At 36.6% G+C, this 17812-nt stretch overlaps 1 protein-coding gene across 2 annotated transcripts in view; it reads left to right on the top strand.

Annotated features, from left to right (window-relative positions):
- The window catches only part of Cubn (cubilin), a 254814-nt gene that overhangs the window by 121558 nt on the left and 115444 nt on the right, over window positions 1-17812 (top strand). The gene's annotated exons all lie outside the window — the stretch shown is intronic.

The raw sequence follows: 17812 nt of genomic DNA, 5'->3' as shown, positions 1-17812 counted from the left end.
AATTAATATTTGGGTAGCAAAAAATAGATGGGAGTTAGGGATGGAAGAGAAAAACTGGCTGTTAGTTGGTTATAAGATAAAAAGTTTCTTACTATTGGAATGAATTAAGTTTTATTTTTCTTTTATTTTCAATTTAAAATTTGGATTACTGATTTTCTAATGGAAGGTTTTCCAGGTATTATTTGTATTAACAGACATTTCATTTAAATGTAAACCAGATTCTCTTGGGTTAATGAAGTTGTCTGTTTTAGCTTCCTGACAGTTTCTTATGCAATTCCCAACTGGCTAGCTCCTTTTGAATTTAATTCAAGAACATTTAAGGTTTTTTTTTTTTCATATTTTTTCAAAGTAGTCCAGTCTAATGGGGTATATTTCAAGTAGTATTTTGTAAAGTTGAATCATTGCTAAAAGCTCAGTCAAATTATGACTATTCCTTTCAAATAAGCCTTTAGTATATAAGTTGGCAGAACATCATACAAATTTAGGGTGTAAGACACCCACTTTTCAAAATGCTAACTTGGAACAAATCAACTGAAAAAGACAATTTACAACTTTATATGAAATTTTAAAACATCTTTCTAAATGCAGCAAAGAACTCAAACAGTATGAAATTTCTGAGAGATCTGAACACAGTGTTTCGAACTGTTTCACCCATGGGGCATTTTCTAATCCAGAAGACGTTAGCAGCACTTCTGAGAGCCTCTTAAGGCAAAGAAGGCCAAAATTGGAGTTCAGAAACTGACTAGGGCCCAAGTTCTAGTCAACCATACATCCCAGGTAAAGTGAGAGCCAAACAGCCTTCACTGAGACTGCTTTGCAATGCCAGGTCACTAGAAGCAAACCTACTAACATACCTGGACATTGAGTGCACTAACCACAGGTTTCTAAACAACTATGATTATAAAGTCATGGAGATAAAGATCAAAACTAAAGTCTTTTAGGAAAAATTGCAAGCTATAAAAAATGACTTTGTAAATATGAAAAAAAAAACCAACTGAAAAATTAAAAATGATAAATGTTATAGCTAAAATTAGGACCCCAGACAAAGGTTTTTATTATTATAGATTCTTTTTCATGGTGGGGAGGCTAGACTGAAATGAAGAGAGAAATAACAACCTGAAAAATAAGTAGGAAGAATTTATTTGTTAAAAAGCACAGATAATCACACAGATTAAACATTTAGAGGAAAGGTTAAGATGCATAGAGAACATATAGAAAAGGTTTACAGTGTATTTAATTAGGGTCCTAGAAGGACGAGAGAGTTCAGTGAAATAAAAGGAATACTTATAAAGCTGACAAAATCTTCCCAAAACTAAAGGAAAACATCATTTGATAAAAATTATCCCAAAAGCCAAGCAGGATCAATAGAAAGATACTTTTTAAAAACTAAAGCTAAGTTATAAATATTAAAATCACCCAGAGGAGTGGGTGGGTGGGAAAATATTACCATTCAGAAAACAGTAGGTCAAATACTGACTTTTCTCCAAAAAAACCACAATGCAATGATGTGTTCTTTTTGAAGAAAGCAAGTAACTAGGAGCCAGGAACTCTATGCTCTCTTAAAATGCCTTGAAGAATAAAGATGAAATAAACACTGAAGCAAAAAAAAATGGCTCTTCAAGAGGAGGAATAATGGGCCAGAGGCAAACTATTCACAGTTCTGCAGGCAGGAAGCATATTTGCCCGAATCTGTATGGTGAGATTGCAGACTGGGGGCAGTACAGCTTCTTCTCTTTGGGAAAGTCCATAATCTATGTGATTCTTCTCTTTGGTAAAATCCATAATGCACCTAAGTCAATGAACACAGAATGTGACCAAAGGCTGGGTCAAAGGCATGCCCATCATGGCTGTGTTTTTTCCCTCCTGTGGTCAAGAAAAGGGTTTTCCACCTCCATGGGGTACAAATGCACAAGGTTTTCTGTTTACCAGAGTCATATCTCAGCATGCAGCCCCCCAGGGCTTGGCTTAACAAATTTAGCAGGATAAAACAGATGGGGGAAGTGAAACTTCAAATGTGATGTGGGCAGAGGCATGGAAAGGGGGAAATAAACACATAGACAGGTGGTGGAGGGAGTTCCAAACACAAAATGCTATTATTGTGGAACTGTTGTTCAAACAGTTTGTCAGTGCTAGAGAATCCTGTATAAAGTTGTCAAAGAGTCCAGGCAGCTGGCAGGAGGCATTAAGAAGCAGATACCTCTAAGCACATGAGCAAGCCATTGAACATAAAAAAGGAACTCACCAAAAGTGTGAGTCACCTGGATCCCACAGCTAAAAAATCTAGCTCTGTGGTGGAATGGTTCTGGGGTAGAGGGTGGACTTTACCATTTCCAACTGTGTCATCTGAGACAAAGTTAAATTTTCAGCTTGCATTTCATTAAGTAAAATAAATAAAACAAGAGGACCTGTGATATATTTGTCGTTGGGGTATTTGAGACAATATGGTGACGGGTTTGATATCACATAGAAAGTCTGCAATTTGGGCTAGCTATGATCATGGACTACTGCTGCTGAGAGTGCTTTCAGAGAGGTTTGTTTAGAATTACAGTGAGGTCTGCTCCTCTCATTCTGGGCCTTAAACTCTTCAACAGAAGAATTATTCTCATATTATAGCATCAAGCACTTTATGCACTTAGAACGCGATTCCCTGCCATCATAGTGATGAGAAAAATAGCAAGAATGGTTCATTCAAGCCTAAAAAGGGAAAAGGTTTTACATTAGAGATGACATATAAGTGACAGAATCTCACTAATAGAAATGTGGCAGTGAGTTGGGTGTGGTGATACATGCCTAAAATTTTAGCTACTTATGAGGCTGAAGCAGGAGGGCTACAAGTTTGGTCTAAACTGGGCAACATCTCAAAATAAAATGTAAAAACTTGGGTACATAGCTCAGTGGTAGAGTGCTTGCCTAGCATGAATGAGGTTATTGGTTCCATCTCCAGGAATGTAGGGGAAGGAAAGAGGAACATAAAAAGGAAGGAAGGGAGGAAGGGTGGGACGGAGGAGAAAGAATGGGAAGGTCAATGGATAACCACAGAGAGAGTGGTCATGCGGGAACCAAGGTGAAGCCATGTGTGATGTCTGACCCAAGATGTCTGGTCCACCAGAGACCAGCTGCAATGTGGATTGAAATGAAGCCACCAGATTTACTCTCCACTAGCCTGTAAGGGGCAGATTTGGTATGGATGGTCTTCTACTATGTACAGGTCAGGGTGGTTTAGGAGAGGCAGGAGCTTCTGAGCTTTTTCTACAGACTTTTAGAAACCAGTGGCACATAGAAGGTAAGGCAAAATCAGTGGAAAACCATTCCAAAAACTAATGGAGAGGTTGAGGTTATGTCACAAGGACAAGGTGCTGGTGGGAAAAGAGTAGCTGAATGTAAGACATAGAAGGAATAATGATGAAGTCATGTGAACAGGAGAGAGAGCCAAAGAAGAGCCAGCTTGGTCCTATAAACTTCTTATTTTCAGAATGAGAAATTAGAAAACATAAGGTTTTTTCCTGATTTATAAATTCATGAACAAATTATATAAACTGTGTATAAGCTAAGTTATCTTTGCTTATGCAGTTAATTAAATTTTTAGCAAGACAAAGAAATGTTTTTAAAAGTGTACAGGTAAAGTGGAGTAGAGATCTGTGATCTGTCATCTGTGGTTGCCAAGTTGACTCGATAATGGGGACAGGACGTCTACAGAGGTTTCGAGCCAGGTGGGGCAATGCCCTGGCAAGGCTAGAAGTTTGGCTCCCAGCATTGATTAGTTGTCCAGGGATTCATAAAGGTAGGCATTGACACAGCAGCCATCTGTCCTCATGGCCAGATGAACACTGGATGTAAAATGTATCTTAAAGTCCAATATCTTACGTAATAATCTTGGCAGTTTAACTTCATACAAAGCCAATCATTCATTTTGGGGACATTCAAATTAATTTCTAGGTCCTACTGCTTAGAAAGAGTCATTAGCAGAGAGAAAAATAATGAGCTGCCAATGATGTCAGATAAAGTTCTATTCATGGATTTTTAATAGAGCTCAAGTATACTCTTCAATACTGAGGTAAATTATGCTTAGGTGGAACCAGCCAAACTTCTCTAACAGTTTACTTGTTGTAGTAGAAATATTAACTTAAGAGCCAAATGGATGACAGTGATAAACACATAGATACATAGAGTGCTAAATTTGTGTGTGTGTGTGTGTGTGTATGAGACAGAGAGAGAGAGAGAGAGAGAGAGAGAGAGAGAGAGAGATGATGATGATCTCTTAGTCTCATCTCCTTATTCAAAGAGAACTAGAGATTCAGAAGAGTCAAGGGTCAACGTTAGGTAGAAATTAATACAAGGCCAGAACTAATATAATGATCTAACTTCCTAAACTAAGAATAAGTATTTTGGTTAACATATAAGTTATAGTTACATACAAGAACTTGAATAGCAAAGTAAAAGACAACTAGAAAAATAAAGGATAAAAATAATATCTGGATTACTTTGGAGCTACTTGACCTTCTATTGCCAAAGAATACCAACTTGGGTTATCAATATAAGGAAAAATGTCATAGACTTAAATTTAGTCAAGTGTCCTTGCTTTCCAGTCAGTTCCATTCATTCATTCATTCATTCATTCATTCACTTTTTGGTGTCAATTATATGCCAGACATCACTAAGTCCTCGTTTCTGGTTGTGGCAACTCTGTTCGTTCTCTCAATGTCCTAGGGACATAGTTTGCTTATGCATAAAATTAGGCTCTTTGGCAACCAAAGGCAAGAAGAGGGAAACTAGGGAAGAATATTCAGTTAAGGTTTGTGTTCAAGATAAGAAAGAGGAAAAGAAGACAGAGATACAATGGATACTAAGGACAGGTGATAACAGTGGAAGGTGGGGGGATGTCCATTCTCAAAGTCAGACTCTAAACATATGCTCATTCTTTGGGACATAAAGTGCACTGGACATGGAATTGGAATCAAGCTCTATACTCTTTCGGTATATAGATGAGACCTCTTCTTTTAATAGGTGGAGGAGGCATGATAAGCTCACAGGCGACTATAAGTAAGTCATTACTCTTGGGAATAAAGTCAACATCAGCAAATAGAAAAAACAAAAATTTAAAAATGCAACATTAATATACAGCCTCAATTCCTTTTCACATTGCCAACAGCAGTAATTTTTGAACAAGTTTTGATCATCTCTACTCCTACAAAAATCAGAGTTTTGGTGAACAATTATGGATGATCTCAGGCAGTTGTGTGATAGTCAGTTCTCTTCCTGGCTCTATTATTGACCTGCAGTCTCACTATTTTGAACCACCTAAGGACTTAGATATAACATCACAGAGGTGTGTTTTCTAGACACACCTGGTATAATGCAATAGGACAGAAACTGCAGAGGTTTTTTTTTTTTTTTTTTTTTTTTTTTACATCTATTAAATGGTGATGGCATCATGAAGAGACAATCAGCCAGCTCCACTTACAATCAGTTTTCAACAGTTTTGGTAATATGTTTGCCCTTTCTGCTCATTTTCCCTTGCCTGGTGTTAATTAACCTAAGGCTTTCTGGAATGACTTGTTGTGGGTGTTTCTTGCTAAGGCAGCAGTAGGGTCCACTGGCTGAGATGGCTCTGTGAGTCAGCACAGGAAAGTGGATCCATTGTGTATCCCTCCGTGAAAGCCGAGTACTAAAGTGACCTCCAGCTGGCAGTTTAATTGCTTAATTAGAGGCTCTCTCCTGAGCCTTAGATTCGTGTAACTGCAAGCTCTTATTGATCTCTGAGAAATGCTGGTTGCACTGCAGTTTGAGAGGGGAGAGAGAAGAGCAGCACCAGCTGGCCCCTAGAGACTCACCAGCATCCTCTTTGCTCAGCTCAGTGGAATGTCTGCCTTCTGAGAATCAGTTAGGAGCAGACCACAATCCACATCCAGCCGCTCATTTGGAAGACATATATATGCTAGGGCTAACAGAGCCTACTACAAAATTAAAAATGCACACAATTAGTAACTGTTTTCTGTCCGAAGTGTTTTGTGCCTGCCCAGGAGAAAGAAAGCAGAGTGTCTGATTTAATTGAAAAACTCCAGACCCCTCACTCCCGCTCCAAGTGGGCAGTGTCTGTGCACATTATCTGACAAGAAAGCTCAGGGTGCAAAAGGGCAGCCACAAAGCACAGTGTCTTTATTTTGTTTTATTTTTGTAAGAAACCACTCATGGTATGTTTCCTTTAAAAACACTGATCATTTCCCAACCAGAACAAAAAGAAACAAATAACAGAACTCTGAACTGTAGAGAAACAAAGGAAACAATTCTTCTTTAAATATTTACTGTTTTTGAACTGTATCAGAAATACCCCTGTCCTTATCTGTGTCTTTGTCTCACTCTCATTTTTCCCTTTCCTCATTCTCTCCACCATAGACACTTCAGTTTCGCTAGCTACTTGAGGATTTTTGTTTTGTTTTGTTTTGTTTTTACTTAATTTTGATAACCTGCTCAGCCATTTTGAATTACAGTGCCAAATGAATTGCCAAACTTTGCATTCCCCAAACAAGGGAAGAGATCCATTGAGCACACAGTTCTCTGTTTGTGGACATGGGTTTTGGTTTACATTTCAGCTCAAAATCTCCTTAAATGGTGGTTTATTTTGTGAAAGTAAAAAGTACATCTTGGATTTCTTTTCATATCAAAATTTCATAAATCTATTAGGGGTTGCTTGCAACAATTGCTGATTATTAGAGTTCATTCCTCTGTCACAATGTAGGACAGTGGGAAAGGAGTGATGAAGAGCTTTGTGGATGTGAATTTCACTTGGTATTTGGTTTCAGAGGGGTGTACCTGGGAAATAGCACTGACTGAGGAAACCGATGCTTCCTCCCTAAAACTCCTAAGAAAAGCTGCTACAATGAGTGATATTTTCATTTCCTTCCTTCCTTCCATTTATGATTTTAATAGCCTGGATAATTTCCTGAGGGATTCCCCTCCCTGTCCTTTAATATTTCCTTTGTCTTGAAGCAATTCAAACTTGAAAATAGGAATTCCATTAGTAGTGATAGTACTGTACACATGTATTCTTTACCCTCAAAACTGATTTTTCACCTTAATGGAATATTATGCTTTTTTACACTAAATATCTTACACTTCCCCATGTTTTTTTCATGTTGATAGCTTTAAGTAACCGAAACAGGAAACATGTTACTAGATAGAGTTAAAAATGAAGTAAAAAAAAAAAAAACTCAAGTTTGGCCAGGGTTAACATGAGAAACGAGGTCATGGCAGCCCAGAGAATTGCACTTAGACCTGTAAAGGGAAAGGTACAGATTTATATCTGAATTCAAGAACAGAACCAAGTTTAGAACTCGAGGATTTAAAATTTGAGTTTATTTATTGCCCTAGACACTGTGCTCTTTGTTATATATTCTGCTAAATTAGCCAGGCTGGGAATCCCATGCATGTTCAGTGGAATGGAATGTGTGACAGATGCCAACCACACTGAAATCTACAAGAGCCCAATATAAGACTTTCTGAAATACACTTATGATGCCTTATTGCTGTTCTAGGTAAGAGGTGGGGGATGTCCTTGCTATGTCCAAGAGTGCTCATGAATGTCTTTCTGAGAGTTAACTATGAAGATCTCACTTAGCTTAGCTTAGCTTCACAGAACTTGGCCTTTCAGTATTCTAACTGAACGAACAAAACTTGGTTTTACTTTTTTTTTTTGGTTTAATGCTGATTCATCAGATGTCACAAAAATAGGATTTGTAGGCAACCTGCTCAGAACCCCTTCTGTCTCTCTTCAGAAAGAAGCTTTCTTTTTCTCAATAAATATAATTCTGCTCTTCAAAAAAAAAAAAAAAAATAGGAGTAGTGCTTGTCTGCACTAAGTATGACTGAGAGCAAGTCATGCTTATGTTTTCTGAGTTTCAGTTTTTCCCAACTACACACTGGAGCTGGAAGAATTAGCTTGTAAAAAACGCGTTCAAAGTACTAACTAGTGACTGATAGTGTCAGTATTAGCTGCTACTCTTGATATTTCTCTTACTGATACTGCCATTGCTTCTATTACTATTAATGCTGTTTTAAAGGTCTACAGTTTTCTTAAAATTGTGAGCCTTACTTACACAAAGCTGAGTCCATAATCCTTAATTCATTGTTCACATTCATCATTAATTCATAAACAGCTCTCATTGTATTTTATGCTAAAGTATAATTTAGGATCTTAAAATGTGTATTTTAAATATTTTCATGCATTTTAAAATGTAACATCTTAGCAAAGTTTCATACCTTATTTATGCCTTCCAGGAGATTTACAAATCAGAAAGAAAAATTAATAGCACAGGAAAAAAAAATAAAAGCATACTAACAAATATTTCTAATTTATTTGCATAGAAAGCTTAACTCTAAGGCTGAAGTACAACATTATCATACTTGAGGGAATTGTGAGATATGTATACATTTTGCTCTTATCTTAAAATGGTTTCTTCTTACTCGGGTTTGTAATAATTTAAATCCCTATATTAAGTTGATTTATTTTTTTCCTGACTAAATGAAAAGAAGAAGACGGGAGATACAACAAAAATAATTATTTCTGCTTCTTCCTGTCCAGTAATTGGAGAGAATATATTACTGTTTCTAGAAATGCAAACACAAGTGTTGCTGGGGAAGTTACCATTCATTCTTGCCTGCAGTCATGAGCTCTGGCGCATGAGTGATGACTGACACTTCCACCAGATGATCATGAGCCATCCAGTCATAACAGAGTTTTGATCACAGAGCAGGGTGGGTACAGCTGAAGTGCTACGCCTTCAATCCACATCCATCACACATTCTTGGTTCTCAAACAAAGTCATCAGCAATTGTGTATCTTTACTTGGTACATTTCAAAATTTTACAGATCTATTCAACTTCTCTTTGATATTTTGTTACATTCTAGAAAGAACACATTGCATGCTGGTAGTTGTTTGGAGTGGAATTGAAAGGAAACAGTAGTTAAAGGCAAGAGAGAGTGATCTAGGCAAGACCCAGACACTAAGATACTCAGTGGGATTCTGGGAGTGAGGAAGAGAGGAGAAGAGGGCAGGGGGTGGTGTGTGTGTGGTGGGGAGATTAAGATGACTTGGCAGTTGGGTGCAGCTCTAGCGTTTACTGACACAAGAGATGTAGATGAAGGAGGAACCAGAGGGACAGATGCAAAGAGACTGTTTACTTTGCAATGCAGATTTTCAGGGTTTGAGGGATACACAAGAGATGATGTCTGGGGTGCAATTGGTTTTATGAGTAAGGAGCTTAGAAGAAAATGCTGCGGTACAGTTATAAATATGAGCCAAATAACAAATGTCTTGGGGATATTAAAACAGAAACTATATCCATTAAACTTGATACATTCCTGCCAGGCAGGAGAGGCAGATTAAATGGCACTAATATCTATGTGGCTTAGACACTGCAGTCCTCTTGTTACATGAATAGCATACTTTCCTGGCTATCTAATCTCTGACAATGTCTGAATGGCTAAACATTTAAACAATTTCAGTGTAGGTTTTATTTACAGATTTTCTGTGTGCTTCGTATTAAACTTGCAAAGTCCAGAAAAAAAGCAGTAAGAGATTAGTGTTGTCTTTAATATTATATTATAAATCTAAAATATTACAATTTTGGTTTATGCCTACATAAACAAATATGCATACACTCCTATACATACAAACATGTGTACTTTAGATAATATTGCATGGTATTTTGTATTTACATGTTATTTTCATTTAGTATTATTTGAATATTTTTCTTTTGGAAAAATAGTTTGCCTGGTCAATTACATAGACATTCTACAATTGAATTAGCCACTAATTTGTTGACCATTTAGATAACATCTTTCTTGTTTTAGCTATGCTATTAAGGATCTCTTTATATGTGAACATTAGTCTACATTGCCTATTATTTTCTTTATATAGATTATTTTCTTTATTGAAAACCATTCTATAATATTTTAAGTATTTAAGAAAATTTAAACTATATAATATAGATTATAAAATATACAAAAAACTATATGCCAAAAACTGTCAAATTTTAATATTTTTCTATATTTGCTTCAAGCTCTCCCCCACACACAAAAGAAATGAACTTTTGAAGACACAACTTATTTCCATATATGCCTGTTATGAATTCTTTTCCATCTTGCAGTCCCACAGGAAACCACTGATGAGAATTTTAATTTATGATACCCATGAGTTTTTATATTTTCTTCATTATATATGTACATCCATACACACTATGAAATATTATTTTGCATATTTTTAAACTTTACATAAATACCATCACACAGTACATATCCTTTCTTAACTTCTGTATTATTCACTCACTCTTTTTAACATTTAACATTCTACTATATAGTACTATTTGCAGTTCCAATACATTTTTAGCAATTACATGATATTCTATTTTATTTATGTTTCATATATCATTATCAATCTGTTACTTAACATTTATTTCCAGTATTTTTGTATAGCTACCTTTTGTAGATATTTTTATATAGAACCATCAAAGAGTTTTTCTAGTGTAGACACCTAGATGTGAAATTGTTAGCTTTTAATTTTATTGCATAAGTGATAATTAAAATATATGACGAACGTTTTAAAAATATTTACAGTAAAAGACACATTTCTATTAATCTCAGTCAAAGTACTCCCCTCCCTTTGAAAATATTTATCCTACCATTCTTGCCACTGTCTTCAGCAGTTCTGGAACTCCTCCTTCACAAGTGTCTTTACAAGGTGTGATCAACAATACAGCCAAAGTTGTTGCTGAATGTCAGCCAGCAGAAAGGCAGGATCATAAAATCCTTACAATGTGCTCTTAGTTGCCATATTCACTGAATCTGGTACCACACAATTTCTGGTTCTTCCCCAAAGTCAAAATGACAGTGAAAGTTAAATATTTTAGATGAATTTAGGGTATCAAGGCAACCACAACTGTGCAACCATTGACACTTGTGAAAGAGGACTTCCTGAACCTCTCCAGAAAGTGTAAGAAGGAAAGTGTGTTTAAGGGAAGAGTAGTATTCAGAGGGAGATCAGTGGTGATATGTCTTTTACTCTAATTATTTTAATGTAAACACTCTATATATTGATCACATATCTTATATTGTCATATTCCACTTAAAATGTATATATGAGAATTTTTATGAGATGAGAATTATGTATTTGTAATGATAACACCACAACACTTTCAAAGCATGGTCTTGACCTTAATGATAATTTTATAAGGCAGCAAGGAAGGATTACCTATCCTCATGTTTTATATTGTGAAAGTGATGCCAGTAAATTTTTAAAATGTTTTGGCAAGAACAGACAACTTCCCTAAGTTCAAGATTCAGGGCTCAAGATTAGGTATCCTGAATCCAGGATCTCTGGTATCCCAGATGTTCTGATTCTAAGATTACATTTTTTACTGTATCTTGGATGGAAAATACCAGCTGCACTGGACCCTGGAAATAGTCTGCCAGGTCAGGCTAAGCAGCATGAAAGGAGATGAACAGCGTGCTTAGAGCTGAGCATGTCAGCATCCAGCTGGACTCTGCCTCTGTGTATTTATAAAACTCCGTCATGGAGTGGAGCAAGTGTTCTAGGAAAGGAGCTGGGGAAGGAATACAGATATTTATTTTATTTTTGCCCTTCTGCCAGTTCTAAATGTTTGTTTTCTTCCAAAGTGTGTATATATGTATACACATTTGTTAATATATATTCCTATCCCAAAGTTTATGCATCAGCAGGGGGCTCTGTGGGGGATGACTAGGTAATGAGAGTGAAACTTTAGTGGCTAAAGTCACTGTCTCTTTGGAAGAGGCCTAGAGAGCTGCCTTGCCAATCCACTATGTGAAAACTTGCGCTGAGATATCTGCATATAAAGGAGCAGGCCCTCGCCAGCCTCCGAAATCTGCCCATACATTAATCTTGGATTTCCAAGCCTCCAAAACTGTGAGAAATGAATTTCTGCTGTTAAAAAAAAAAAAAAAAAAACCCAATCTCTAATATTCTTTTATAGCAACCTGAACAAACTAAAACATCTTCCTTAACTTGACTGGAGACCTTTTCATCCTAAACTGGACCTGCTACGTAAATGGATTTCATAATTTCCTGAACAATTTGTGATATCCTGCTCTCCATCAAAGTAAATAAGACATAAAGGCATAAAAAAGAACCAAAGAAGGAAAGCAACAGAATTCCCCAAGGCAAACTAGCCTTTACTGATTGCGTATCACACTCCAGGCACTGAGAATTACCTCAGTCCTCACACTGATCCCAGGGAGGAGTAATGAGGAAGGTGACGCTGTCCCAGGTCTCCATCTGCCCTAGCTCTTACAACTCAGCCCACTCCCCACTCGTGTCTGCATCCCTCATTCCACCCAAACCACCTCCTTTTGCCCTCAGACCACCGAGTTGTTAAATGCAGTGAGTAATTTTGGTCTTTTTAGTAGAGTTTGACAGTCGATCACTTCAGAGGTAGAAAAGGTAGGAAAAACCCATCCTGTCCCCACAGTATTTTTAATTATTTTAGGAGCGAGGTGAGGACAGGGAGGAGAAGGCTTCTGATTTCCTTGTCACTCATGATCCCGTTTATGGTCAGTTCCTTTATGTTGCCTCATATGGTTGTTCCCTTTCTCTCTATCCCTTGTTGAGATAAGCTTGGAATTTACATTATTTTTCACGATTTTCCAAAATACTATGCATTTGATACTTTTGTGTAGTAGACTTTAAATATTGCTGGCACCAGTAGATGTTTACTGCAAAAGCCGCCTAACAGTTAACTTAAAACATGGTGTTCTACGATTTGCTTTTAGGAAGCCTTTGATCATTTTCCCCTCAATCTTTCATCTTATACTCTCTGTTTTAGTGATCTATGAGTGTGTAACAAATTATTCCAAAGCATAATAGTTTAAAACAACCATGTTTACAGTTTCCGTGGGCCAAGAATCCAGAGGTGGCCCACCTAGTTCCTTCCTAGTTCGTTCCTGTAGTTGTTGGCAGCATTTATTCACATTCAAGTTACTGCCTGGAGGCCTCCTGATTCCTTGGCATAAAGTCCACTGAGAGAGACAGAGAGAGAGAGAGAGAGAGAGAGAGAGAGAGAGAGAGAGAGAGAGAGAGAGTCACACAACACCCGCGAGGCCGCCATCTCTTGTATTCCAACCATGGAAAACCTATGCCATCACTTTTTCTCTACTCTTATCTTAAAGCAAGTCATTAGGTTTCTCTCATACGTGAGAAAGAAATTGTAGAAGCACAAGAGTACTAAGAGTTGGGAATCATTCAGAGACATCTCAAAAATTATCTAACACTGGGCTCCTATTTCATCCATTTTGCTGACCATTCCTCTGCTGTGCTTGAACTTTTTGCCTTCATTGTTCCCCACCTTGTTTGTTTGGTAACAGTTTAAGTTTCTGGCTCACTTTAACAGTAGAGGCTAATCTCTATTATAGATTTACATTATGCCAGGACTTTTCTAAGTACTTTATATCTTTTAACTCATTTAATTTTGATGAGCAATATGAGCTGTGTACCCTTATTAGTCCCACTTTACAGATTAGAAAACTGAGCAGCATATTAGGACGCATAGAAAGGACAGTCTATGACAGTGTCTAAATAAAGACCTTTTTTCTCTCTAGATGGGATTCTGCTACCATTCTTAGCACAAATTCTTAAATAATATATATTTTTATCACTGTGTTGGTAAGTAAAATATTCTTGTTGTTTCACTCCTTTGTTTTGCATATTACTATTCCTTAAGACTCTGCACACATACCTTCAAAACTATTACTTTCGTTCTCCCACATGAGTGGTTTTTCTCACCATGTCACTTGATGTCTTGTATGACAAGACTGATTAAGATTAACCATGACAATGGTTGATATTTACCCAGATCTTCTCCAGGAATTGAAATATCAAGTATGAAAATTCATACTTTGGTTTGATTCTTGCTTTTGGTTAGTAGTATGTGGAGGGCTCTGACAGGATCATAATATGTCACATGTTTAGCATGTTACGGGCCCCGGGGTAAGCCTGATGCTCTCAGCCCATCCTCTCTCCATGTTCTCTCACACTGGGGGTGAGCTGAGGAAGTGGAGTTGGCTGTGCCTTGCAATTAGCCCATCTGCTTACTCTTTGGGCCAGCACCTAGAAACACTACCTAGAGAGCAGCCGCAGTCGACCTCTTTCCCGCTGTGAGTAGCCTTTTATCTGTCATTGTGCCTGCCAAGTGTTTGTACAATCAACCTCATGAAGGAACTGAGAAGTTTTTCTTAACTCAGGGTTTTTCTCGAACCTAGTATAGTGGACCCTCAAGTCACAATCAGCCAGGCATATAAATCCCTTAGGTTATGACTGAAATTTTAGTTTTTTTTAAGAGAAAAAAAAATACAGAATTTCATAACACTATAATAGAAAATTAACAATGGTCGTATATTGTGTATTGTTAGCTTCAAAGTAGTTGCTCAGATTATATGATATAGGCATGCAGACAATATAAGCACAAATCATTCTCTTCAATGAACTAAAAGAAATTAGTAGTATATTAGCTGTTGTATAATATCTTTTTCCTTCTTTTTAGTTTTAACTTGTGACCAGAGTCGTGAATCATGACTCAAATGCTGGCTGCTTATGCTTCCAGGTGGCCTCAGTTAGAAGTTTAACCCCTAACGAGTTCTGGAAGAAACATTCTAATAGCCTGTGTTGTATGGGGTTAATTGAGAAATACTGATCCAGTGTCTTGCTAAGGACATGGAGATCTTCCCTAATTCAGGAGAGAGACTTTGACAGCTGTGTAGAGGAGCCTGAACTTTCAGTTGACAGCTTGAGTTGCGACAGCCCACAAGAATGAACTGAGTTCATAAATCAAGAGTCCACTGTCCTCTGTTCTTAAAGCCATAAGTTGTCACTTACTCATTTATGCATCTAACGGTTATTACGTCTTATGTGTCAATTTCTCTATTTCATTTCTATTTCATTATGATACAGTTAAATTCTGGCATTTTGAATGTTTGGTTATTTTGAAATTGTATAAAATTCTGGATACTTTCTAAAGGAATTGATGAACTTTGCTATAGGAATTAGATACATTTACTAGATCTACTTTGGTTTTCTGAGAACTACTTTAGTTTGAACTCCCCAAGGTGGTGGCTACTTTTTCTTCAGTGGACTTGACTTCAAATTTTATTTTACACTGATGTCAAAGAAATGAGTAAGTTAGGATGTACAAAGTTTACCTTATTTGTTTGTATATTACTCTGACATTTACTACTCAACTAACAGGTTGGAAAATCAATTCCCAGGTCTAGTAAACTCTTGGCAGTAGATTTAAGTAGGAATTATATAAATGACATGAATACATTATACGTGTACCCAATAGTAATATAATTTTCTTCCTTTGCCTTAGGAACTAAGTGGAAGTGAAGGAAAATGCATATTGATTTCATGTTTAAAATTCATGTTTAAAGTTTTCATGAGTTTAGAATTTTAAAGTAGGAACAAAGTTTCTCAAATTTTCTTCCTAGTATGATTTTCTAGTAACTTTGCCAATTAAAAATTAAATGTGATAATATTGACTTGGTATTGCAAGTGTTGCTCTCAAAAAAGAATCAGTATTCCAAATGCAATTTTAAAAACCGGTCACATTAATAACCTGAGGCTTTGAAATGTCATAAAATGACAATTAGTTATATATAAATTAATAATTATCACATGCATTTTAAAGAGACTTATATAATACAGAATTTGACAAGAAAAGACTGCTGCCCAGTAGCTGTGTGATTGTGCATAAGTTACTAGTACACTGAATAAGGTAATACTTTAATGGCTAGCATATTTGCCTTGGTTTCTTCATTACAAAAGAAACCTTGCATTGCAAACTAGAGTATTGTATTGGTGCATGTAAAATGTAAAACACACGCACATGTTTGATGTGCCATTGGTATATTATCTGAATTCAAGGACAGCTGGAAACCTTCTTTGGGTCAATTCTTTGTAAAGCAAGAACAGTCTGTGAATTTCAGCAGTTGTCCTAAGATTCAAGGACCCAAGAAAGGGGGTTTGGAACCCCAGAGACCTCCTAGATATGTCTGTGTCACAGGGTCTCCAGAAAACTGGCTCAGTCATATGGCTTTCTAAGATTTCTAGCCTTCATTTTTCTAGTTTACCTTTCCACATTATTTCCTTTTTCTTTTCTCTTGATAGAACTGCATCTACTCAAGAGCAAAACAAAGGCTTAGAAAAAGAAAAAGTAAGATCTACATGTACACTGCACTTTTGCATTTAGAGAGAAATAGATGAGACTAAAAATGGTTTGCCGACATAAACTTAGGGAGTCATAAAGTATTTTATATTGTCTAAAATGTAATACATGTATATGTTAAACCAATGATGGCAATGTTTGAGACGAGGTTGAAGTTTGAGTGTAGTAATGCCCACTGTAGTTAATAATGGCTTGCATGTTGTTTTGGCTCTGTTCTAAGGTAGTGGTGGTGAACGAAGGGCACAGATGCCGCAGCCAGCAGTTGGTTATCATTGAAAGCTCTAAAAGGTTTGCCATCGCTGGCACTGGGTGTTCAAATTATCAAAAGGAGCAGTCACACTACACTGGAAATTGTATTTTAACTTGGTTAAGGAAACTATTTTTATTAAATCTTTGCTGAATAAAATCAGTTTTAAAGTTTCATTTATTGGATATATAGATTTAAAGTGTGAACAGTAAAAAAATGAAAAAAGACAGGAAGAAGTACTGTTTCAGAATCAAAATTCTTTTGAAATCATTATCGTAACAGCTTTATCACCTCTCAAATCCTGTTGATATTTGATTCCATGTACTTATAGAAAGCAAGCTGAAAATAGCTTCCCCATCATACTTGTGTGATAGAGAACACTGAGCATTAGATATTTTAAGTAACTTGTAAGTTACTTGTGAGTACCTAGATTGCTGAACTTTCTATTTTTCTAAAGATTTTCTTATCAAATATAAATGGAATGTTTTAATGAAATAACCATATTTTTATTTCATATTTTCAACCTTACTGTGGTTGCTGGCAATGTAGTGCATCTATCCTGCTGAACTGATACCTCAATTTCTAAAAAATGAAAGAACCTCAGTTCTACAATCTCATTTGGTGCCAGGGGACCCAGTCCCTCTTAGGAATTGTGTGACTTGGTCAGGTTACTTAGGGTCCCTGTGCATCTGTTTTTCTTCTTAAAGAGAAGATGGAACAGTGTGTGAAGGACTGGATCCAGTTTTGTGCACATAGTAAGCACTTAATGGTAACACTCAGACAAGGACATAATTTCTCCCTAGTTTAAACATAAAAGCATTCAGAAACTCCTGCTTGACCCAGATCCCAAGCAGATGATTCAACTTCAATTTCACAAACTGATACAGAGATTTCACATGTTGTAAACTCTATTCCATTCACTTCTATGGAGGACTGGAAAATTCCCAGCATAGTAATAGGTAGACACATAGTCCAGAATGTTAAAAATGAGAGAGAGAGAGAGAGAGAGAGAGAGAGAGAGAGAGAGACAGACAGACTTAATTTCCTAAATCAGGCTCATTCTACTGATATCACTGGAAGAATTGAATTTTGGGTTTCTGACAATACCTACTCATTATTTCTCAACTATTTGCTTCTATGTTCATTCTTTTTTTTTTTTTTTTTTTAAGGTGAAGAGTAGAATATATTTATTGAGGGAAGAAAGCTTCTGTCTGAAGAGAGACAGAAGAAGGTCCCTAGCGGGTTGCCCCTCTATGTTCATTCTTGCATCTAACATTTTCAGTACGTGTTGTGGGTGTGGGCTACACTGAGGTCAGG

Source organism: Cavia porcellus, unplaced genomic scaffold (assembly GCF_034190915.1).
Source record: "Cavia porcellus strain 051 isolate PalLab524CR breed Dunkin Hartley unplaced genomic scaffold, mCavPor4.1 scaffold_27, whole genome shotgun sequence".
In the NCBI taxonomy this organism is placed as follows: domain Eukaryota; kingdom Metazoa; phylum Chordata; class Mammalia; order Rodentia; family Caviidae; genus Cavia; species Cavia porcellus.
The sequence above is the reverse complement of the archived record's forward strand: the minus strand, read 5'-3'. Positions and strand labels throughout refer to the sequence as shown.